The sequence below is a fragment of the Euprymna scolopes genome, chromosome 5, assembly GCF_053919585.1.
Source record: "Euprymna scolopes isolate OS-2025 chromosome 5, ASM5391958v1, whole genome shotgun sequence".
In the NCBI taxonomy this organism is placed as follows: domain Eukaryota; kingdom Metazoa; phylum Mollusca; class Cephalopoda; order Sepiida; family Sepiolidae; genus Euprymna; species Euprymna scolopes.
Window position 1 is genome coordinate 65915179 of NC_136486.1, and position 27228 is coordinate 65942406.

General features: G+C 35.9%; 1 protein-coding gene across 3 annotated transcripts in view; it reads left to right on the top strand.

The window, feature by feature from the left end:
- Positions 1-27228, top strand: part of LOC145277094 (uncharacterized) — a 106930-nt gene that overhangs the window by 15758 nt on the left and 63944 nt on the right. The gene's annotated exons all lie outside the window — the stretch shown is intronic.

A 27228-nucleotide genomic window follows, 5' to 3' on the forward strand; every position in this document is an offset into this window, starting at 1 on the left:
GGTTTCCAACTTCTAAAAGTGTTCATTCTTACATCTCCTGTATTTTGGGTATCCATTTATAGTCACAGAGGTTTCATTTCTCAATTCTTTTGGATAATGTTTTAGGCACACACCATCATTTATACAGGGCGAAGAAGAGTCTTTAGTGAGACAAGGTCCATGAATCATTAATGTTTTAACCAGATTATGTAAAAACTAGCTCATCGTAATATGACGAATTTTAGCACTGACTAATTTATTGATATTTTTGCCACTGGAACACCCAAAATATTTATGTCCTTTATATCACTTAAAAGTTCTTTCATTTGCATGTAGTATACTCTAGCAATTAAATCAGGTCTATTCTCGGGGGCTTCATTTTTATATAAATTGTTTAGGATTTTAGGGCATTAAGGGTTACATGTGTATGTTATTAAGATGTCAGGTTTGCCATATTTTGCCACTATTGACATTGCATCATAAAAGTATTGGTGCATATTGCGAGGGCTACCAGAGAATGAGGAGGCAGGTATCACTTACACTTCTGCTTTGATATCCTGATCTATTCTTCTGATTAAATAGTACGTAAGTCCATTGTAATGCTCCACATGTAATTGAGATTGGTTTTTCAGAAGATATTGCAACGTAAAACCCTGAACTTCAGATAAGTATCCACTTAGTATTGTTGACATAATTTTCCAGCTCGATGAATAATGCTATAACCACCTTAAAAAGACGAAAAATGTAACATTGTTGCATTGTGAGATGATTACAAACTCTTATCCTATACTCTTCTGAATGCTGCATTTCACACTATCGTTCAAATTCTCCATGTGGAAAAAAGTATCGGGTAGCTCATTGGCTCTAAACAACATGAGGTGTAGTATATTTTTCACACGGTATATACCTTGGGTAAACTACTATCTTTCACTTTTCTGGTGGGATGCAAGTCTCAACAACAGATACCAGAGCTATTTCATAGCAAGTGGGTAAATTGTATATTGTTATGCCTTTACCCTTTCTGAAATGCAGTTCACATCTGAGCATTGGTTTATTTTCTCGTACAGTTATTTTTTGCTGTTCTTTTTCAATTAAATCCATGTTTATGTTATTGTCCTTACTCCTCCAAGTGATTTTTAATGTCACTGTTTTTTATATTTATTTTTCCTTTAGTTATCAAGTATAAATTAATAATAAGGAAACTATTTTGTTTCTAATGTGATTATTTTTATAATAAGAAAAAAGGGGTGTGCTTTAATTAGTTTTATACTGTGACGTAATTCATAAAATAGGTAAAAAAACAAGGTCATTAATTGGCGATAAGCGACGAGAATAGTCCATTTTTATTTCAGGGGTTGGTATACGTTCAGTAAAAAAAAAAAACTTGGAATCGTAAAATAAAGTGTTTATCAATAAACGTTTTCACATACCTGTAAATAATAACCCAATGTTTTTAATGTAAATTAGACGTTATTTTTTATGCAAAATATCGTTTCAATTTAAGATATATTCGCCATATTGTTTTAACGTTTCGCTTGGTTAGGAGAATTGCTGGCAGGCCCTTTTCTCAACCAATCAAAATATGGCTACGTTTATGCCTTACATCGATACCGATTTAGTTAATCAAATGTGTTCGGAATATTCCACTCACGTTGTAGGTAAGCACCGTATGACAACGACCAAAGCGACAAGCAGCCGCAGCAGCAGCAGCAGCAGCAGAATAACAATAATAATAATAATAATAATAATAATAATAATAATAATAATAATAATAACAACAACAACAATAATAATAATAATAATTCTGATTTTGTTTATCAACGTCTCTCTGGAAATGGATGGGATTCATTTCCAGAGGATTTCCCTTAATCCCAGCTTCAAACCAGGAGATTCAAAGATCAAGGGTTTTCCTAAGGATGGAGGCGGTACCTATAATTGCAGAGGTCTGAAGGATGACGAAAACATCGGGGATTTTAGTTTTTTCAATTGTCAATCCAGACGACTTGATACTACTCCTAGTGTACCAACTACGACCAGGATTATTTGTGGTTTAACCCCGTGTATACGCCTTATCTCCAAGGCCAACGGAGCATACTTGCTCCACTTCTCATTCTCCTTCTCTCTCACATTCCTGTCCCAGGGTACTGCGAAGTCTACAATCTGCCAGTTTTTGAGACCTTGTCAATGACGACCAAATCCGGACGATTATGTTTCAATTGCCTGGTCGTTAAGACACGTTTGTCCCACCATGCCTCTACCTTGCCATCCTCACTTGTTCTCACTTCATCAGGCACTCCCTCAAACTAAACTCCTAACACATTTTCACCACACTTCACCCAACCTTCTTACATACCTCCCAATATATCCGGAATCCCATGCGATCGTGTCTTTTGCGGTACTCTCTCTGGGTGTGCAGAAACTTCCTCTCTTAGAACCACTTTTTAATCAATCGTATTCCTAATACCTACTCTTGCGCTACACAAACAAAAGCGTCAGTACACTTAGCCAGTTACCCAGCTCTAAGCCATTGCCATGATCTTTCATCAGACACTTCTGCTATATACTGGAAGAACCTTCCACGAAATTTCTTCCTAGCCAGCTCCTCTGCCCTTTCTCTATCCATACGTTTCACATAACCAGCCTTCACTTCATTGGCCACAAGCTTAAGCATCCACTCCTCACTTCTAACCACATGCTCCTTCAACAACATCTCTTTATTTCTAAGACAATATTTTACACTTTTCATTCCTCTCCCACCGTCTTTTCTGTTTTGATACAGTCTTGCTACTCTACTTCGAATGTGAAATATACCGAACATTGCTAAATCTTTTCTTGTTTTGATATCCATAGCATGCAAATCCTTTTCAGATCATTCTAAAATTCCCACGATGTACCTAAAAACACTGACTGCCCATGCATTCACTGCTTTCATTAGGTTTCCTCCATATAGTTTCACCTTTGCAATTAGTTCCACTCTTCTAAGATACTCCTTTCTTACTTTCTCCTTCATTTCTCGGTTCATAATGCCTACAACCCCAACACTCCCAAATACTTATATCCTATATTTTTTTATTTCATTCATGGTTTCTCCATTTGGCTATTCCATTCAAATGAACCTTTACTCCTCTTTTCATCATCAGCACCGCACATTTACTAATCCCAAACTCCATCCCAATATCTTCTGAGTACGTACCCACAAGTTCTACCAGTCTCTCCATTTGCCTTTCATTTCTACCAAACATTTTCAAATCATCCATAAAATGGAGATGGTTGAGGCGTCTGTCACCAGATTTAAAGTTACACCCCAGTTCATATCTCTTCAGGAAGATGCTCAGTGGCATCATTATCATTACAAAAAGAAGTGGCGATCACGAATCCCCTCGAAATAGTCCACGTTTAATTCCAACTTGCCACATCTCCTCTCTGTTTGCTGTCAGCAGTATTTTCCATTGAGTGATACTTGTCTCCAAAAGCCCTACCACATCCTTAGCAACCTTCATCATTAATAGTGTTTCACATATCCATGAATGACGAACCATGTCATAAGCCTTTCTGTAATCGATCTATGCTACGCTCAGATTTCACTTCTTCTTAGCATCCTGCATTAATGCTTTACCAATTAGTAGTTGCTCTTTAGTATCTCTCGACCCTTTCTGGCACCCCTTTTGTTCGTCAGGAAAAGCACAACTACTCTCAAGATGTTCATGGATTTTCTCCGCAAATATTCCAGTTAACAGTTTCCACATCAATGACAGTCATGTAATTGGTCTATAATTATTTGTAGCTGTTCCTTTTGGAGGATCTTTCCTAATAACTGTTGTTCTTCCCTTCACAAGCCAATCAGGAACATCTCCCGACTTTACAACCCTTTGCAGGGTAGCAGTTATAGGTGGATAAAGGCATGGACACGGTTTAAACCAGAAGCACATATTCCATCTAGACCAAGTGCCTTCCTGTTTTCATGCTTCGTATGCCAGTCTTAACGTCATCGATGGTTATCTCAACGTTCTTCATCTGCTGCATTTCTGATAGCCTTTGTCTGACCTCTCCTAACCAGCTGGCTTCCTTATAATATTGCCTTTTGACAGACCAAATCCCTCTCCAGAACTTCCTCGCATCTTGTGCATTTGGAGTGTTGTTATTTCCCGCCTGTTTACTACCATTTAATTATTTATAAAGCTGAGACTGATTGTTCCGGAAAAGGTTGTTCTGCTGAAACGCAAAACTTTTTCCAACAAAGTTCCAGTTTTCATACAACCAGTGTGGCCCCTCTTTTTCAACATTGTCAGAACATTCATCGTTCCTTTTCCAGCAATCTATACGCCCTTTCAACCTCTTCCTTAGTTTCTGTCGTAGTTTAACTCCTTTTCTTATTTCTTCGATTCTACCAATATCTTTCCGCCACTGTTTAATTTTTTTCTTCAAGCCGCCTCTGCAGTGTGGCCTTCTTTCCTTCATTTCTCTCTTTTTCTTCTGTAATACCTCAATTCGCAATAACATATGCCGCTGCATACAGAAGCCTGCTAAGTTCCATAATCGATAGATTCTTCCTTATGATGCTGGGAATTACTCCTTGAACTATTTTTATCTCATTTTTCACCTTCCGCCTATCACTACTCTTCATATTTGGAAGCTCTATGATATCGTCTCTAAGAAGAACCTCTTTTAACTTCTGAAGTACTTCTTTTCCTACAGAAGTCAAAGTTCGAAATTCATCACCAGTTCTCCATACATTTGCCCCTTTGACTGGTTCAATTGTCTCAGAGTCAATGATCTCATCTGCCTTAGATCCTTCAAATTACTTCTCATCACTTCCCCTAACTATAGAATTCCATTCCTCCTCAGTTGTCCGCCTTTCATCATCGCTCACGTTTCCCATCTGCACGTCCACTCTCTCAGTTCTTTCAGCAGAGATAGTTTCATCAATTATACCCTTGTTATTCATTTCATTCCTAACCATCCATTTAATCTCGTGTCTTGCAATTACTGAAAGTATGTTGTTATTTTTAATTTGTTTTGACTGGGATATCAAACTCGCGATACTTCTAGCTTCTCCTCCCCTCGATTTCTATTCTTCCTTCACTTTTCGGATATGCCCACCAGATTTTGTACTTCCACTTCTTACAAAGCATTCACACAGTACTCTTCTTTCCTCATCCCTCCAGGTTTTTTTTTACATTTCCTGTTCCAACTCCCTTCGTGTCTTGGGAGCCTCGCTAGCAATTCTCACTCCCTCTATATCCAACCACATCCTCAGAATTTTGAACACATGTATGATGACAGCAAGTCCCACCCTGTTGACCAGTGGGACACTTACCGGACGTGAGACATTCGCAAGATATCCCAGCCTCATTCACGTCGTTATTTTCAATATTTTGATTTGGCATTCACCCATAAATGGGGTTAATGAAATTTATCGAGACATCATCTCTAGGAGGGTTCCCCATCATGATCAACGATACCCTCAAACCTTTCTCCTCCATCACCACCACTATTACAATTACCACCACGAACAAGAATAGAAAATAAATCTACAAGGATAATGGCAACATTATATCGGTAGCAATAATAATAACAGCAAAAACAACAATAACAATGGCAGCAAAAAAACAACACCTACACTTACAGCTACAGTAATAATAAAAACATACCCCCAATACTACCACCCCCACCACTACTACTACTAGTAATAATATTAGTAATAATAGTAATAGCAAATAACGTATTTGTTTTATAATAATAATAATTATAATGATAATAATAATGATAATAATAAAAATAATAATAATAACAACAGTGACAATAACAAAGAAAACAAAGACATTAAAAAAGTAATAATTTCAGGTAGAAACTGTTACTTTGTTACTCTGCTTTTTTAACTCCTCGAGTGGTATGGCCGATGGCAAAAAAAGTACACAAAAACAAAACATAACGTATCCAAATATGTGAAAGACAATTCCCCGTTTAACCGTGAATTTAAGTTTGATATTATAATTTTAGTTAAAAAGGCTTTTTTCTTTCTCCGTCTGCTATTTTTTTAAAACTCCGCCGCTGATATTGCTGTTGGCCGGAAAAATATACAAAAAAAGAAGAAACATAAAACATCCGAACACGTGCAAGACAATTACTCGTTTAACCGTGAATTTAAAGTGCAAATTATAATTTCAGTTCAAAAGGCGAATTGTCTTACACATGTTCGGGTGTTTTATATGTCTGATTTGTGTGCATTTTTTTTCTAGCCAAAAGCAACATCAGCGGAGAAGTTTTAAGTTAGCAGACGAACCAAGTAAGCGTTTCTAACTGAAATTATAATTTGAACCTGAAATTCACGGTTAAACGAGGAATTGTCTTACACCTGTTCGGGTGTTTAATGTTTCTGTTTTGTGTACATTTTTCCGGCTAAAAGCAACATCAGCGGCGGAGTTTAAAACATGGCAAGCGAAACAAGTAAGCGTTTCCAACTGAAATTATAATTTGAACCTTAAATTCGTGGTTAAACGAGGAATTGTCTAACACGTGTTTGGATTTTTTATGTTTCTGATTTTGTGTGCATTTTTCCGTCCAAAAGCAACATCAGCGGCGGAGTTTAAAACATGAAAGGCGAAACAATAAGCGTTTCTAACTGAAACGTTTCTAACTGAAATTATAATTTGAACCTTAAATTCGTGGTTAAACGAGGAATTATCTTACACGTGTTCGGATGTTTTATGTTTCTGTTTTTGTGTGCACTTTTTCCAGCCAAAAGCAACATCAGCGGTGGAGTTTTAAAACTAGCAGATGAAACAAGTAAGCGGTTCTAACTGTAATTATAATTTGAACCTTAAATTCACGGTAAAAATCACCATCAGCGGCGGTGTTTAAAATAATAATAATAATAATAATAATAATAATAATAATAATAATAATAATAATAATAATAATAATAATAATAATAATGAAATATAAACAAAAATATAAAAATAAAACAACAAATATGTTAGGCCACAATCAAAGCAAACTCTACTGGGACGAGATATTCGGAAAGCAACACAATAAAATACCGGCGGGTTGAAGGACATGGAAATAGGTTACATATAATCAGAGATACAGCAGATAATAAAATTACCTATGGAATTTTTAAGACAACCATAAGAAAAATGGCAAACGTAGGAGCACTTAATCACTAGGAAATACACAAATACTGGTTGAAAAACTTCATAAAACTTCAGAAAAGCCTAATTCAACACCTGTCAATATTTATCCAGGATGCAAGCGTACCAGAATGGATGATGGAATGTAAGATTATGCTGAAACAGAAAGTCACTTTAAAGGGAAACAACCCGCAGCGACAACAAGTCTATGACCTGCTTATCATCGATATGGAAACTTCTAACAGCACCGTTGAGAGAACATATTACCTATTCCCTTTATACTCGTAGACTATTTTCCGACGAAAAGAAAGATGCCGAAAATTAAAAAGGGGGATATAACGTTATGTGCATAGATCAAAGGATCCTGAAGTGAGTAAAATATAAAAATGAGTGTAGCCGTGGCATGAGTCAACTATTAGAAATATTACGACAGCGTTCTCAAGCATGGATGATAGAATGCATGAGTTGTACAAAATATCAGATAATCTTAACAATCTGGATGATAAATGAAATGAAGGAATTGAGACTTGGACTGACAGCTGAATCGCAATACACAACTAAGATAAAAACATAAAGAGATATTTTTCAAGGAGATTCCCTATAAAAATTACGGCCCGTTATAGCAATAAGAGATCTATATAATATATTATAAAATGTTAATCCGGATACAAGTTTTCTAATGCAGCCGAAAGAATAGAACTTGCTAATATATATGAACAACCTTAACGACTGTGAACGACTTTCACAAAAAGGAAATAGAAACGCTCTGAAACATACGCAGCATAATCAGCCAGGATATCCATACAAAATTCGGCATGAAAATGTACACACTGCTTATTATAAGGAAAAGGAAAGGGCGGTACTGGAATGTACGAAACTACTTAAACAAGGGAAAATGGGCACCATATGTAATAATGGCAAATACAAATATGATGCATAATTAAATGAACAGTAATGATAGAGAAAATTATTAAAGACGAACAAGAAAACTTCTGCAAACAAAATTAAATAGTTGGGGCATAATAAAACGTTAAATACATGGCAGTTTCTCTCGAACGAGACACTGGACCGTTTATAGACTGGAGTGAAAAATAAATGTCATCGGGACTAGACGATCAAGAAAATTATAATTATGCACAATATATTAGATCCAAAGCAAGATGCCCACCAATTGTACGTGAAAAGAAAAGGAGGAGGAGGAAGAGAACTAATAAGCAAAAAAAAAACATTGTGTAGATGATTCTCAGAAAGTAGTAGAAAAATACATAATGCAGAACATAAAAATACTGTCAAATGAACAAGATAGGGAACAGATTGGGGAAAAATAAAAGTCAAACTACTAAAGGATGACAACAGATGAAAGACTTAAAGATTTAAAGCTTTTAAAGATGGCTACGAAAAAAAACGCCTTAAAAATGTATAACTATTAACAACCGCACAAGATAGCAGTATTAGAACGCACTGTATCATGACAAAGATTTACAACACAATAGAAAACTACAAATGCATTCTTTGAAAAAAAACAGATCAAACAATAAACCACATAATAAGTGTATGCAGAAAACTAACTCCTAAATAATATAATAATATATACGACCAGGTTGTAAAGTACAGTACATTTCGAACTATATAAACAAGTGAATCGGTTCCAATAAGACAAATGGTAGAAACACAAACCGATAGCAGTCTATGAAATCATATAAGAAATTGGCTTACAAAGAGATAAACATATCCAAGAAGGGAGACGAGACATAATAAGTAAGAAGAAGGGAAAGTCCAGTCAGATCGTAGAGTGTGTCATTTCAGCATATCATAGCATAAAAATCAGCCAGAGAAAAAAGCAGAAAAATACACGGAACTGACCAGTTAACTGCAATGGATACGGAAAATAAAAAAAAGAATTAAGAAAGAGAAATATTCTCAGATATTGACTATGATTTAACTTTGATTATTTCAGCTAAGACATATGATAGAGGATTCTATATGAAAGCAGTAAATTGTTACACCGATGTAAATGTGAACACCTCTTCTAGCAAATTATTTGTGAAAATAGCCCTTCCGTTTCTCCGTGGAAAGATAAACAGTGACATGGGGAAAAAGGTAAGTTTTTTTAATTCCTCATCAGCACATATGTAATTATTATTGTATACCCTATAAATACCCTTTAAAGCCCTATTAATTTACCATTATGCAATTGACACTCAGATATTCTTAGTTGCTTTTTGCAATATAAACATTTTAAAATGTAAAAGTTAAAAAATTGGGACGGGAAATACTAAGTGAATGTGACGTGAATAAAACATGATCTCAATTGCTGAGTATTAGATATCTTATGATTTATCCTGCTTTGATATTCAACAGCAGAGGTTTTGCGGAGAGTAACCCATTTAATTTTTATTTTTATAACTGACATTTCTCATGCTTATAAATGTACACTCTCTAATTTTCCCCAGATTTTAATCAGATGATGTCGTTATCCTTTTAATCTTTGGATGTTGTTTTAAAATAGAGAATCTTATGTCATATTTTTAATTGAGATTTTTGACAATATTTGCATTCGCTTCAATAATCTCATTATTCTTAAACCATCGTAATATACATAAAAATTAGGTATATTCGCATATTTGGCTCTACAGGCCATACAACTAAACTATATAAACTATCGATGTGAGTTTGGAATTACGCCAGTAAGATGTACAGATTTTAACTTGACATATGTGTAATTCAATTTAATTTCACAGAACGAAAGGGATAAAACGAGGTAACGCCTTTTCGCTAAAATTCAGATGATTGATTTTTTACTGAAAGAGTTACGATATATGTACGTCATCAAATATACTATACTTCGCCAAATTTCAACTTTTTCCAACTATTTTATAAGTTTACTGAGCAAAGTTTATGCAAAGTATTTTATACAATATATCGAACATTTTAGATTTGAATTGGTTTTAATACACAGTAATCACACTCTAATTAAGTAATATGCAGTTTTAATATTTACTTAATCCTTACTTTAACTTAAATGCCTTTACATTTCACAGAATCTTAATGGTGCACTATATTTAAATCAACATCCAGAGAATGGTACTAGACGTATATATATATATATATATATATATATATATATATATATATATATATATATATTTGTTTTATTTTATAAATATATATATATATATATATATATATATATATATATACTAGCTGTACCCTGCCACGCGTTGCTGAGGCTCAAATTGGCGCAATGGAAAAAGTTCCAAAATAAGAAAAGGCTTGTTTCTTATAGGTTTAAATTTTCATTTTGCATGGGTACAGTTTTTGCTGTTCAATTTTAGCTGATCTAGAGATTTTCCGGTTTGGTGACTCTTGAATATGTAACATAAATTGTCCATGTGAAAAAAATGTCAGTGTGTAACTGTAAGGCCCACAATGGTAAAGATTGTTCCCTGTGCTTTGTTGATGGTTATTGCAAATGACAATAAAATTGGAAAGTGCAATTTGCTAAAGTGTAATGATGTATCCGGTGGAATCATTGGAGTGCATGGAATGAAAATATATTCATCTGTGAAAGGTCCTGTTAAGATTGTTGTTTCTATGATATTATTTGTTATTTTTTTTTACTGCAAGCTATGTGCCATTACAAAGCTTGGATTGGTTTATATTTCACAACATGATAATTAGTACACCAAATTTAAGTTGCAATACATGCGGTGGCATCCCTGGCAAATATAACTGTTGAATAATTAACCATTTTATCTGCTTTCACAACAGTGTCGATGGATTTGTATTTGACTACCTCACTTGGAATTTTACATTGAATAATAGCGTTAAGTTCATGAGCATCTTTGTATTGATCTGCAAGAATAGCTCATTCACTCAGTCAAATGGAATTCTTATAATTTGAATATCTGCAAAAACGTTTTAAACTAACTATTCTTTTGATAAAATAAACAGAAATTACAGAAGTTAAAAGTCGAAGAAGTTCGCCCTTAACTCTGATCAGCTGGCACTTTTTCGTACCCAATTTCCCACAAGTGATGCAAAAGGTTTTGTGCGGATCGAACAGTCTGCAACTGTACATGCATATTTTGAGTTAAGTTTAATGTCTACACATGGAACAAAAAAGTAGAGTATTTGAGGCAAAAATTTATTTCATCTGCTGGTGTTGATTGAGGAATAACAGGTAACATTTGTCTGAAATCTCCTGCAAGCGATATTACTGCATTCCCAAATGGTCTGACATTGCCACGCAAATCTTACAAGGATCGACCAAGAGCCTCAAATGATTTTTTGCGTACCATTGTGCATTCATCCTAAACAATAAATTTGCATTGCTGCAATATTTTTCCCCATATTGGATGTTTTGGAGATGTCGAACATAAGATTTTTGAAAAAATGAATGTTTTAAAGTAGAATAAATAATTCTTCTACTTGGCAGCAAGGTCGCAGGTATTCCTCATGCAGCAAGGGCAAAAGCTATGTCATTTTGTTGCCAAATGGCTGCCAAAATCAATTTAATTAGAAAGGTTTTACCAGTTACTTCTGGTGCTGTTCAAGGTAGCAGTAATTTCCAAATAACTTCTATTCTCACAGCCAGTAAATTAGGTGACTAAAATAGGATTTATCCATGTTTTGACAAATGCCTTATTCACTGTAATTAATTTAGGAGACTAAAATAGGATGAGGGATTAGAGATGGACAGATGGAGAGGAAGATATATAGATAGAAAAGAGACAGTGAGAGGAAAATAGAGAAAGAGAAGAAGATAGAGAGATAAAGGGATTGATATATAAACATAGAGGGGGAGAGTTAGAAACAGCGAGTGATGAGACAGAGGAAAGGAGAGAGATAGAGGGAGCTAGAGAGAGAAAGGGGCTCAAAGAGAGATGGAGAGGGTGATATAGAGAGAAAGATAGATTGAGAGAGGGAAAGGGAGAGATGGATAAAGAGAGATATTAAGAGAGGAAGAGAGAGGGGGAGAAACAGAAGGTGAACTACACTTCACCGTTTTTCTCCTCGTTCAGTAGAGAAGAAATCTTTCGAGACTGAGGCAATTTATATGTTTTGTTATTATCCAGAGTACCCCTTTAGGGGGGGCTAGATTTTCCTCGCATTAAAAACCGACCAGATTATCTGTACTTTCACTTAACAAATTAATAAAAAAAAACATATTGTAAAATTTGAATTTAACAGGAAAATACTATTTTAAAAAATAGCACGATAAAATAAGTGCATAAGTGCCACTTTATGTACTCCTTGGGCGTTGAGTTCCATGGCGACCAGCATAATTATTTAATGGTCGCTCCCTGAGCCCCCAGTCAAGGCTAATGCATGCGCACGTAGCATTTTTTTATTTACTGACGTTGGCTTAGTAACTAAACGATTTATTGATAATTTCGTAACCCTTAAACGCATGCCAGAAGGTTTAAATTTGTTCATTATTGTTGTAATGAAAAAAAAGTTTCATTCAACACAAAACCAAAAACACATTAATGATAAATGATATATTATTCTATTCATTGAAATTTACTAATTTTTAAATAAAAAAGTATAAAAAAGGTAATAAAAATAGTTGCTTATGTGCGCATAAAGAACTTTTTTTTTGTTTTGTTTTGTTTTTAGATTAGGTCCACCTTATAATCACCTCCCTCCCGCCAACCTCCTCATCTTAAGAACAGCTTCCGGAATAAACACCACTTTTGGAGGGGGGGGGGTATTTGCCAAATTTAACTGATATTTGTTGTCAGCATACTCACCCGAAAATACTATTAAAAAAGGGGGTTAGCCTTTACGGAAATGGTCCCGACGTCCGCCTTGTTCTGAGTTCCGGGAGAGTCCGTTTAACCCTAAAATATGCGATATGTCACAGACAGATGCTTTTACAAATATTGTGAAACAAATCACAGAATTTTACAGGGTTAACTAACCACGTGGAACTATTCTAATCATGTGGACTGTTTTTTTTTGTTTTTAAATTCTAATTATTTGAACTGTTTATTTTGTAAAATTCCAATTATTTTAACTGTTGAATTATCAAAAATTTAAACTGTTTATTTTTTTTAAATTCTAATTATTTGAACTGCTTAAAATAAAAAAAATAAAAATTCTAATTATTGGAACGGGTTTTTTTCTCCTTAAGTTAACAACTGGACACTTTATTGAAGTCGATAAAAGCCGTCATTTAAAAAGAAATTTAAAATTAAATGTTTGTAAAAGTGAGAAATTATTAATAAATGTTTAGTAACATTTTTCTGTGCTAATGCAGAGAGTGATCCGCGCTATTTTTTAAATCGTTTTTTTTTATTCAATTGTAAGGTTAAAGTACAGAATAGGTACAAAACACCCTCCCCTCCCCATGTTAAGAATGACTTTTTAAATAATAACGTTATTATTTCAGCATGGATCACTCTCTGCATGAGTACCCATTTTTCTTTTAATATTCATAAAAAGTAAAACTTTTTTCAAAATAAATAAATAAATAAATGTTTGTAAATGTGACAAATAATCGTTTAGTTACGGTAACGTCAGTAAATAAAATATGTTACGTGCGGGGTGAGGTGGGAGACTAAGAGAGCGACTATTATTCTTTTCTACTAGATGTATTTTTTTTTTTGTCAAATAAATAAATTTCAATCAATTTTTGCAATAAATAATAGATAGCAACTTCGTTAATTTTACGACTCGCCCCAGCATATTATAAACATCCTAACTTCCCCATGTTAAAACGGTTTTCGGAATCAACAACCTCGCCATATTAAGAACGGCTTTCGAGGTTTATGGAAGGGCGTTTTTTAACATGGGGTGGGGGTTAGGGTTTTTTATAATACGTTGAGGCATGTCGTAAAAATGAAATAGTTTAGAAAAAGTTAAAACAAACTTTTTTATGTAAACAATGCCGTGAAAAGAAACGAAACAATTAAAACGTAGTGTTTCATGAGTGAAAAGCCTTAACATAAATAAAATTAAAAAAATTGGTAAGTACATAAATGAATTTAAATTTGTGTGCGTGTGTGTGTGCTAATGCAAAGAGTGGTCCGCGCTATTTTTTTTTAAATCGTTTTCCACGTTTAATAAAAGTTTGTGATATATTTTATTCAATTGTAAGGTTAAAGTACAGAAAAGGTACAAAACACCCTCCCTTCCTCATGTTAAGAATGGCTTTTTAAATAATAACATTATTTCAGCACGGATAATTTCTGCATGAGTAAGTTTTTTTTTCTTTTTACTTATCGAGTTAACAGAAAATGAAATCTTTCGTCAATTCGTGGCTGTGAAATGAATCGAACAGGAAGTTCAGTTTTACAACAGAACAGATTCGCAGTAACGGTTAAAAATAAATTTATTTTTTTTAATATTTTAATAATTTGCGAGGTAAATTTATTTCAATAACATAAAAACATACCTCGACTCTAAAGATGGGTTGTCTGAGAATTTCAAATAAATTGGTAACGTAGAAATAGGGTTTTATTATTTTAGAACGAGCCAACATTTACATTTTTATACATATAGATTAACATTTAATAAATAAATATTTAATATTTATTAACTGTTATTATTATTATTATTATTATTATTATTATTATTATTATTATTAATTCGTTTCCTTTGCGATGTAAGCACTTCTTTAATTTACGAATGTTTTCAATGCAGTATTTGAACATTTAATCGACACGAGCAAAACTGTTGCTCGTAGCAGGATCTGCTTAATTATATAATGCCATTTTAATGCATCAAGTAAGTCTTTTAAATACAAGTCAGATAGCGGGTCTGGCATTAGTGAGATTGAGCCAGTACGCGAACAAGCGAGAAGAAGGGCTCGAAACAGTGTATATTCTCTCCTAGCGACTCCATAGTATCGGAGGCGATATGAAATAGCCCACCAAAACTAGGATTATTTACAATTCTGTGAGAGATGAAAAGAATGAAAAAAATAATCCCAAGCAATAACCCCCCATTCTATACAAGTGTACGATAAAAAATAAGAAGAGGAATGTTATAAAAATTTCCATTTTCTTTCTTAAAAAATATACCAGAAGCCGAACAAGAAAATAAAAACAGCTGAAAGAAATCATTATATACAAGTCGACAAGATAAGCTGTCTTTTTCAAAACACGTCCTCTGTTGTTCACTTGATTTATAGCGAGATTATGCCACTCTTATTGTAGTAATTTTTATCTTCGTAAGATTTTCTGTCATAGTTTGTTTATATATATGTATATATATATAAAGTGGTAAAAAATTATTCTACCGTGCGAGGTATTTTTATTTACAGTGGAACGGCTACACTATACAATTCTCCGAAAACACACACACACACACACGTATATATATATATATATATATATATATATATATATATATATATATATATATATATATGGCTAAAAACAGACCAACCAACGTGATGATTAAGAAAAGAAAAATCATATAATAGTTAACAAACCAGTTTTCGTTCCTCGCTCAACAGGGTGAATCATGGGAATATAGTATTTAAAAATATAGCCATGAATATGGCGGGGGAGAAAAAAACGAAAAATAAGCGTTGGAAAAATTACGTAGAAACTAAACTAAGTACTGTGAAAAAAATGTATTTTCCCTAAAAATCCAATGACTGCTCAGTCGAGGAAAGGAAGCAATGTGCACCTACCTTAAGTTGCGAAAGAATTGCCCTCTTCTGCGACGTGACAGTCAGTTAACAATTGCTAGCCAGCAAAGCTTAGGTAATCAAAGAATAGCTTCTGGCACCAGCCACACATGCATCGGGGGAAAAAACACTGGGAAGAATCTCCCTTTAAATAACCAAAAGGTCATGTGATTAACTGTCACCTGACCTGTGGTAAAAAAGCTTTAAAAAGGCAGAGAAGGCAACAATCTCTTTTTTGTTAGTAAGCAAGGTAAGTGCACACCGCTCTCCCTCTCTTGAGCAATCATTAATGCCCCCTTTTATTTTTCACACACTCCCCAGGAAAGAAAAAAAGAAAATAAAGGAAAACAAAAAATATAAGGCATGCACTGTTAGCATAATTTTTTGGTTATTTTTTTTTTGTTGGTTACTAATTATTCAGGGAGGTCTACCTCGCCGCCGTCTCCGGGGTGCACAACTTGGACGATACCATTTCTGTCTGGCAGGAGGAGGAGACTCGATTCCCACACACTGGAAATGACACCAGTTATCACATCCGTCGCAACAGATCATGTCCTGATCACCTTGTGGAGAACCGCATATAGGATAAAACCAAATTACTTCGTTGGCAGGTGTTGATTGAGAAGGAATAACGTTAATCCCATCCTCAGGCCTATCAACAGGTGCAGGTATGGATCCATCTTGATCCTCTCCACTTAAGGATAATTCAAGGGAGAATAGGTGTTTTTAACGAGTGAATACGCACCACACCACTCCCCTCTTTTACTCTGGCTGACCTGACTACCCCATCGTCTCCATAAAACACTTCCAAAATGATCCCAAGAACCCAAAACGGCCGAGGCTTATGTGGGCTCCTCACCAATACCACATCTCCAACCTTTAATCTGTTTTGGAAGGGACCTCTAGAACGCCCCTGGGGTTTCTCCCGGAGGCTCAACAGGTACTCATTATACCACAGAGTGCGGAAACTCTCCAGTCACTGGTCCCGAAACTGCATAGTCCTGAGCAGCCTTTCTCGGCTGGGTGGGAGGTGGGAGGCAAAATCCTCATTGTTCAGATCTAAAAGCAACCCAGGACTCTTATTAGGCCGCAAAAAACATGTTAGAAGTTACTGCCTCTAACTCTTTCTCTGTAGATTCTCGATAAGTCAGAGGGCGGTTATTGATAGCTCTTTGTATATCCGATATGATGGTAAGTAACGAAAAATTATCCGTCTCACCTCTACCAACCACCTTGTAAAGACAATTCTTAATTGTCTGGATACTCCTCTCCCAAACACCTCCCACCCAAGGTGAGTAAAGTGGAATGGGGCAGAACTTAATAGAACAGGAGCCAAACTTCTGTTGGTAATCATGGTTTAGCATCAACCTTTTAAACAATCGACCGCCTCCTACGAAAGTTTTAGCATTATCACCGTAGATGGTAGACGAGATGCCATACAGGTTCGTAAACCGCACCAATGCCTGCAGAAAGGCCAACACACTCATGTCAGATAGCACTTCGATGTGTATAGCTCTGACACTGAGACACGTGAAGAACAGTAGATACAGTTTCACCTCCTTACCACCTTGACTGGTGAAATCCACTCCCGTATGCTTGAAGAGAACTTCCAGTTCAATACGGGATACGGGCAGGTTAGTTACATTGGGTGGCAAGACTTGTCTGGCATTGTACCTTCGGCACAGTGCGCATGAAGTAAGGATCGTCTTCACTGCCTGTCTGCCTTTTGGCACTCAGTAACCACAACGTCTCAGTCCGCTAAAGTTGATGCAATCCCTAAGTGCTGGCACCTAGCATGCGCATCCATTATGATAAGCTTGGTAATCGGGTGACTCTTTGCAAACAGAATAGGGTGTTTAACCTCCCTGCTAAAGTGGACAGATTTACCAATTCTGCCACCTGACCTGATTAGACCTTCATCATCAATAAACAATTCAAGGTCCCGCACCAACCCAGGTACCCTCTTACCCGAGGTATCAAGCAAAAATCTAGTTCCTCAGCATATACCTGGTGTTGCATCGTCCGCATAAGAAAAACTGCTGCCAGTTTTTCACTGTCGACTTCTAACCGACGCAAGCGATTGATAAATTTCAGGACTAAGGAAGTCACTCTTAAGATTTTATTAAATGAAGAGAACATTTTCAGGGGCAGAACAGTAGGTGTTTCCTCTCCATGGAGGATCGCAGCATTCCAAGACGCACGAGCTATACCTTGGCTGCGTTTGTTGAGGCACGGCAAGTCGTGAGTATTCCCAAGGAGTGGTGCCGCCACTCAACCAACCTGGACCATAGCACCAGAATTGGAAGCAGGTTTTGAACCTTTCCAGCATCATTCCCCTTGTGATCAAATCAGCGGGGTTCTCTGCCATTGGAATGTACCGAAATGAGGGATACAAGTTGAGAGTTGCTTCCAATTCAACGCTCATCTGCTGGATATCCTTTAGCCTATTTCGGGCAAACAGGTTCTTGCTCGCGTGGTCCTCGAGATAAGCCAAGAAAGGACCACTTGCGAATCTGTGGCCACGTGAATTTCAGAAGGAGTGAATCCTCCAAAATTTCTTAGAATCGTTGGTAGGCACTTCATGGCCAGGAACACAGCCATGAGCTCCAGAGTAGGAAGTGTTTTTTTTTAAAGGAGCCACCATAGCTTTGACAAATACCAAACAAGATCGACATTCTGAACCGCATATGCCGCGAACCCATAGGCTTCCGGTGAGGTGTCACAAAATAGGAAGAGGTCGCCAGGTTCACTCTCACTGAGTGCCCTACGGGGAAAGGAAATGGTCGCCAATCCAGAAAGATCTGAAGAAAGTTTCTTCTATAAGGAAATAAATTCAGGTGGAACCGGCACATCCCACCCTAATCCTTTCTCCCAAAGCCTGCTTAGCAGAATTCGACCTCGCAATGAAGCAGGCAAGCACAACGATAAAGGATGATAGACTCTCGCTGTCTCCCCGAGAATTTGTCTTTTAGTAGAAGCATCACGGTTGCACTCAACTGCAGCCAATCGAAGGGTGTCAGAGAGAGGACAGCACCGATAACCAAGTACCTTTTCCCAACCACTGCCCTGGACACTCAGCGTACCATGCTCCTCCATCTTGCTTCGAATTCCTGCATGGTCAGAATTGCATGACTGCAGTTCGAAGCCTCCCTGATGTAACCGCTCCCGAGAGAGAGTGTATAATCCACACAGCTCCTCTGGACTATCACTAGACATGATGAGATTATCCACATAAAAACTATTTTCCATCATAAATCTGCAGTTATCCATAGGAAACTGTGCAGCATGATACCGGAGAACATAGTTTAAAATAAATTGACTGGAAGCAAACCCCAAAATGATTGTGTTGTACCTAAAACAACGTAGTCGTTCACCGTCCTTCAAAAAACAGAACCCGTTCTCATCCGATTCCAGCGTCAGGCGGATCATCAAAAAGGCCTTCTTGATGTCCGCCAACACAACATGATTATTGGAGCGGAAAGTGAGTAGCAAATTCAATAGGTCAGTTGTTAAGTTTACTACCTGGTAAGTAGCTTCATTCAAAGATGGAGAGTCCCCAACTTTGTGGCTGCAGTTGAATACTGGCCGAATTTTGGTGGTCGTAGTCGGGTCCGATTTCACAATTGGTCTATGCGGAATCCAAATAAATTCGTTAAATCTCTGAGGAGGCACAAAAATCTCCTCTATTATACCCTCCCGTTCTTGCTGCTGGAAAACCTGCAGATAGTCCTGGTAAAGCTGTTTCCTCTCCAGGTTTCGCGCTACATGTTCTAATATGCGCAAGGTGACATGGTTGGATGGGACACGCGATATTTTATCTTCCTCCAAGGGCAACTGGACATACTACTTGTTATCTTTAAACAGGATGGATTGTTGGAAGAGCGCAATCTTCTGCTCATCATAATCTGTTAATCCTTGTTCTGTGTTTCCCAGTGAGTCCACCCCGAACATTTTCTCCAACCCCCTTTGCACGTCACTATCGGGGAAAAATCAGTAAGTGGATCATCGTACTTGCTCTGTGACTCCAGCACGAAACAAAGGTGAGCGGGGTTGACTTCAGTCGTTGATGCTAGAACAGAATAGAATGTAAAGCTCTCTGGGTTCGCATCCAGAGAATGGTCTAAATCAAGGAACTGCTTCACCTCACCAAAGGGAAACAGTCCTGTTGGCGTAATAAAGGCTTGCCCATACAAACAAGGAACCAGTTGGAGAGGTTCCAATCTTTGAATAAAATCCAATCCAATTATTCCATGAATTGGAATGAAGTTTGTGCGTCTCTCAAATCTACCCGCTAGGGGGAAATTATGACGTTTGAACCCATCTAAAAGAGTGTCTAACTCCTCAATGTGCACAGATATATCATATCCACCTGTACTAGTACAGGAAGAGAATATGGAGAATGAGATCCAGCACTCACCTCCAATTTTACTTCCCTAAAGTGCTTATTACAGTCTCCAAGTATGGTAGTCAATTTAAGTTCGCAATCCAGTCCAATGGACGTTAAGAGACCAAGGGGTTCCAACACCTTACCCGACAGATAAGTCCGGCCACTGCCAGTGTCCAACAAACAGTTGGCGGAAACCTGGTTGCCATCCCTTCCCAAAGGTAACACACAAAAAAGGGAGGAGGCATGAGAAGTTACCACCTGGAGTGCGACAAGTAGAGGTAGCCTGAAGTGAAGAATCCCTTCGAGAGGGACCAGGCCTTGGCCTTGAAATATCCCCCAATGACCCCCGACTAGTATTAAGGGTGGAGCCAGGGAGCTCGTCCCCCCTTGATGAGAAGACGTTTAACCGCTTCACTAGTATCCTGCAAAATGGACGACAAGGTGGGGATTCTCTTCCCAGAAATTTGAATCAGCTCCCCTCGGACCTCTCTGGGGAATTTGGAAACGAGAATCTTCGCGATAAGTCGAGCCCCCGAAGAATGGTCCTTAGAGAAAGAACAGCCAAATGAACCTTCCAGCTCTGCCAGAAGAGAGGCTGCCTTGGTAATGAAGTTTGTCAGAGTGGTATAACCTCTATCTCGTTTATAGGTGAAGTCCAAAATGTCTTGGAATATGTGGTCTATTATTTCATCCTCATCGAGGTATTCGCTCTTCAGGACAGAAAGGGCCACCTCATAATTCCTATTGCAAATAGTTATATGATTGATGAGCAACAAAGGTTGACCGGACAGCGAACATTTCAGGAAATTCAGTCTTTCAGCATCGTTAGCCATGCCGGCCACACCATTTTCAAATCTGGATAGGAAATTCCTGAAACTCATGGGGTTGGATTGTATCTCCAACCCATCAAAGGTAGGCCCAGTAATCTGAAGCTGAGGCGGCTTCACGATAAAAGAAGACGCACCTCTTTACATTCCAGGGGAACATGGAGCAGAACTTATAGACTCAGACGTAGTAGGGAGGAACTTTAATTCGAGCTGCTCAAGTTCCCTTCTGAATCTCAGGGTACGTGCCAGAGATTCTTTCTCAATTTGAACCCAGTCCTCCTCCTCCTCAGATAACAGCTGAATCTTGCTAACACAAATGTCAACTTCAGTCAAATATTCGGTAACAGATTTCTGCAATGCAGCAAATGATTTACTGGAAAGTTTATCTTCCAAGTGAGCCATCTCCAGAATAGTTCTGATTTTGGTCCATAGAAGAGAAATTCTTTTCTGTAAATCTGCCTTGCTTCTATCCATGTTAGTAAAGGTTTCCTTCGCAAAATGTGAAAAAAAATTAATTTTCCCTTAAAATCCAATGACTGCTCAGTCGAGGAAAGGAAGCAATGTGCACCTACCTTAAGTTGCGAAAGAATTGCCCCCTTCCGCGACGTGACAGTCAGTTAACAATTGCTAGCCAGCAACGCTTAGGTAATCAAAGAATAGTTTCTGGCACCAGCCACACATGCATCTGGGGGGAAAAACACTGGGAAGAATCTCCCTTTAAATAACCAAAAGGTCATGTGATTAACTGTCACCTGACCTGTGAAAAAAAGCTTTAAAAAGACAGAAAAGGCAAGACAATCTCTTTTTTGTTAGTAAGCAAGGTAAGTGCACACCGCTCTCCCTCTCTTGAGCAATCATTAATCCCATCCTTTTATTTTTCACAGTACAAACAAATTTTGTTTTTATTTGCAAAGAGAAGGTCTCAAAGACTCAATAAAAATAATTTCTAAAATCTTTAGATGAAAGGTGCGTTCGATTCAGTAAAGATCGTAACTAGTGAAATCCGTGGCACACGCATGGTTATTTATAAGATGCTCGTAAATAGAAGAACCATATGTATTACGAAGAACATCCGATTGTGAAAAATTAGCATACCGAATCTTTGATGGTTCCTGTTGATTCAAACGAAAATCCAACTTTTGCCATGTTCGTCGCTGCAGCTATATTTTAATAAATAAATAACAAGGTTATGATGGTGTTAGGGAAATAACATCTTTGCAAATGGAGTACCACAGGAGTCTGGTTGAAAAAACAACGCGGCGATTCGATGCAAAATAACACCGTTGTACAGATAAAGAAATTTGCTTAGTATATCTCTGGCCATGGTTGACGAAGGAAAACAGAACATCTATTAGCTAAAATTTCAAAGTTTTCACCCTCGGATGTTCTGATTAATATCTATTGTTCTTCGATTTGCGAGCCCCTCATGAATGACCATGCGTATGCCACTAATTTCAGTGCTGACATGTTTACGATCTGAAGTAAGTCGCACTCACTCTTGCATCTAAAATTTCTAGAAACTATTTTTCTTAAGTCTTTAGAACCTTATATTTGCCAGCAAAAACAAACTTTTGGGGGACTTAATTTAGTTTCTATGTAATTTTTCCCGGCTTATTTTTCCCCCGCCATATGCATGACTATTTTTTTAAATCGCATTTTCCTCGATTAAGATTTGTTGAGCGAGTAACGAAACCTGGTTAGCCCTCCTGTATTTTAATTTTTTTTAATCATCGTGTTAATTGGTCTGTATTTAGCCATAATTAAATAGTGAACACACCACTAAGAAAATGTCATCTGTATATATATATATATATATATATATATATATATATATATATATATATAACTTATTTACGATACAAAAACGTTACAACGCTTGCAAAAAAATACAAGAGCAAAGTATAGTAGCGTTTTATACAAAAAAAAACTCATCAGGAGTTAATTAAAACTTAAAACCAAATACTCGGAGAGATACGATTTTAAACAATAAAAGTAAAGAGGGAAAGGAAAAGTCGAATCCAAATTCGTGTGAAATATATATAAAATAAAACGAAATATATGTACAATTAAAATTGAGATGGTATGAGGACAATAAATATATATTTCCGAGCATGTTCAATAATTTAACGAACACCCCTTCTCGCAAAGCGACGGCTTAGGTAAAAAATTACAAACTGACTCCAAAATCATCTAATATTTGTGAAAGTCAACCCTGGCATAATTCTAAAAAAATCCATTTTATAGAGATTGACACAAGCTTGATTTTCAATTAGATGCTCGGCAATGACGGATTCCAAAACAATAGACGGGCGAAAACGACACGGTTAGCCTTGTAACGTTCCGCTAATATATATTGTTAAATGCGTGTCTGCAAGTTCAAGGAGCTTCGATCTACATAGCCAGCAGTATAGAAGTAATTAAATTCATAAATAACATTACTTTTCGTGATGTGAGGCAAACTGTCCTTCGTTGTCCGGAATTGAATGAAGGTCAACAATTGTTTCACACTCGCAAATTTTTATTGTCATCGGAATTGGGCAAATCGCCTGATTTTTAATCGAATCGGGTGATTAGCCGTTCTAGTTTAGCACACATCGCAGTGCACTGGGGGAAGGCTTCACATTTCTCTAAAAGTTATTAATGTAATCTAAATTACGCTGTAGAAACTCTGCTGTTGATTTTACAAAATTATATTTTTTTATATATAATTGCTTACAATAAATATAAAAAATGCAAAGTCAAGTATCATGCTTTAATAGAGCTCTAAACAGAATAATTCTTTCAGACGCTGTTTTGCTTTAAACAGAAACATTTATTTCAATCACGACCCTCTCATATCAAAGAGCTTATTTTTGAAATAATATATCTAGCTCTCCGTTTTGTGGGGTAGTAACACTACTCAAATTCCATGTGATGGTTGAGTGTGTAAGCTCCTAACTTTAGTCCAAATCGCCTGTTCTTTTTTTCAGCGGATTATTTCAATTCATGGTATTTATCGAAGTTATTTCCGTTGAAAACCTATCTAAGAATACCACCAGGCACATAAATTGCCGTTGTTTGAAATTTATAAAACTCGGCCTAACAGTTTTCCAATCCATATGAAAAAATTATCACACTCACATACACACATAGTAATTATTTTATTATATAATAATAGATATTTTTTCGCCTTGCGGTTGTCCAGTTCGTATGAACACACCTTTATAAAATCTTAACTATATTTTATTCGCGAGAGTAAGGCTATCGATCATATGAATGAAGTTATATTGCAAGTTTCTATCAATCTGGTTAAATTTTAAGCAAACAAATAAATAATTGTTTCGATTTTAGACAAACAAAGTAACAATGCCGTTGAAATACAATTACAATGCCCCCCATTTCTGTTTTTAGATTTATGCGAGTAGTAAATTTAAATCTCTTTTTGCTATGAGGATATAACTGTGTGTGTATTTTATGTGAGTGGTGTGATTGTATATTTTGCGGCTAACATCTTGTCCTTAACTTTGTCTTTTGAACAAATATTTACTGGGAAAAAATGATAAATGCCCTAACAACTTAGAATATCTTTGACACGTTTATTCGCTATATGTCAAATGCATATACACTATATGATGTCTTATTAAAAATTGTAAAGTAGTTTCCTATTTTTATATTTCATACCAAATTAAACCAACAGATTAAACGTTTCAAATTTGAATCCATTTTGTTACAAAAATTAGCTTCACTTAGTATGTGGGCAATTATCATATTGACTTCTGACTAGAAAATATAAGGAAATCCATTTAAACAATATAATCTTCGGATCGAAACAATATGATGATAAGCAAAGTATTCATATGTAATCACCTTAACGTAGGGGGAACTCATTCATTTCGATGTGTGCGTAGTCCAACCAAATTTATTAAACTATGATAAATCATGACAGTTGTTAATTTTTCACATATGTTTTTATTATTTCATTTCCGAAAAGTTACTCGAGCAAACAGTCGAATAAGAGATAAAATGTTCGAAAATATTTTCTCGAATCGATTTAGATAAACATTAAATACATAAATGCTTCTCTTAAAAACCTTTGAGTCAATATAAGATTTTACCCGAATCATTCATATTGTTGTCTATTAAATACTTTGGAGAGGAATAGGTTTCGCCATTCTTCCACAAGTAATTTTATTCTTTTTATATCCCCCCCCCAAAAAAAAAATTGCTTTCACTTAGGATGTGGGTAACCGTCAGATATTTCCTCTTATATGTATCTGAGCTTTTCTAAAGAAAAACACTCTTACTAGAAAATATCAGGGACTGATATGCCAGGAGTAGAATATTTGGATCCATACGATGTGATAATAATTACGTTATCACCTAAATATAGTAGAATCTTAATTTTTTGGAGGCGTAGTCCATCAAAGAGCGATACGAAATTTATTGAACTATGCTTTACTGTGAGAGTTTATCTTATTCACTTACGTTGTAATTATTTCATTTTTGAAAAGTTTCTGCAAGAAACAGTAAAAACTGGTAAACTGTCAGCAAATCTTTTCATGAATCGTTTCAGATAAGAATCGTTCAAAAATACATGTTTGTTACTTAGCGTCCCTATTTGCTTGTTTCCTGAGAAGAGCAAACGCAACCCATTTATAACGCTGACTCAAAGCATGAAATAAAAAAAAATGTGTGTAATTAGAATGTCTCAGTGTTTTACTTATATAAAAACAATATAATATTTTACTTGATTAATTCATGTTTTTGTCCATTGTACATTGGAGCTAAATAGTTTTCGGTATTTCTCTTAAACAATTTATTTTGGTCAACTTTTTTTCTAAACAATAAATAAACTACTTCTGTATTAACTGTAATAGATGCATATATACTGAGATGATTTTCTTTTTGTTTTAAAAATGTGTTTAAAACAACGTGTCTTTTGCAATAGTACATTGTGAAATTCCATCTCCTCTTCACTTCGATCAGCATGCCTATTTTCTCCATAAACATCAATAGTAAAAAAAGTCGATCAATCGACACGCTTTTTACACCAGCTTTATAATTTTTCTAATAAGCATGGCATGGAACTCAGTTTTCGCTTCTTTACTCACGACGCATTATGGTGCATAAACACTGGAGATGTCATGAATGCCTTCTGTATACGGATAAATTGAATGCCTACTGGAACGATCTTCGAGTGTCTTAGGGGGTTGCTCAGGACAATCATGTCTAAAGATAGTTTAACCTTAACGTAAACCATGGTCAAATATTAAAAATTACATAATATTCGCAGCTCGTATCAAATCTCTTCGGTATGATTAATCCATACTAACTAGGTGTGCATCTTCTCCAAGTGATGCTACCGCAAGTTGAAAACACGAAGTTAGATCATCCACCAGATTATATGATTTTTTGTACTGAAATCCAGACAAAGAACAGAAGAAAGATAAATACAAAAAAACTATAGTATAACACCTGACAAGTGAGGAGAGGAACATTATGTTCCTAACTTCCTTACTAAATCAATGTTTTATGTAAGAAACAACATTAATAGAATATTCGAATGTCTGTGTATTTCATATAAGGATCCAATGTTATCTTCTAGGCAGGGGCTTCTTGATTTTTGAAAACTTCGATAGAGTGAAAATGAAATAAAAATATATGGCTGTTAACCTTTTCTTGTTAACCAGCATCTTCCTCGTATGATTCGCCAACTGACAGGAGTGCTTCGCTCATCTCTATTTGCAATACAAATGCCAACATAAAAATCTGTCTAAACCACTTTTATATCAGAGCAGACTTAAGATATAAATATACTAAACCATATGTCTAGAATTATTATTGGAGTTTGAATTAAGTCCCATTACATTTTTTAATTATATAAAATGATTACAGTAAATTAGACAATATTGAAAAGTATCAATTGAACTTAAGAGAATCTTGTTTTATTGATGTCAAATGATCATGAATGAAATCCATTGCAAAACTGATACATTTATTTTTAAGTAAGAATATAGGCTGGTAACAATTGCGTTTTTATAATTTATCAAAAAGCACTTGAATTTTGAGAATATTCATTAACTTGTAGATCGGTCCACCTTTGCTCTCGGGCCCTATGTACTGTTCATAACTTTATGCGCATATATATATATATATATATATATATATATATATATATATATATATATATATATATATATATATTGTTTTTGGATCTTACCTGTTGGATTGGAAATTTTTAATTCGACCGTGTTGGGATTTTACCATTCTTGGATTTTTTAC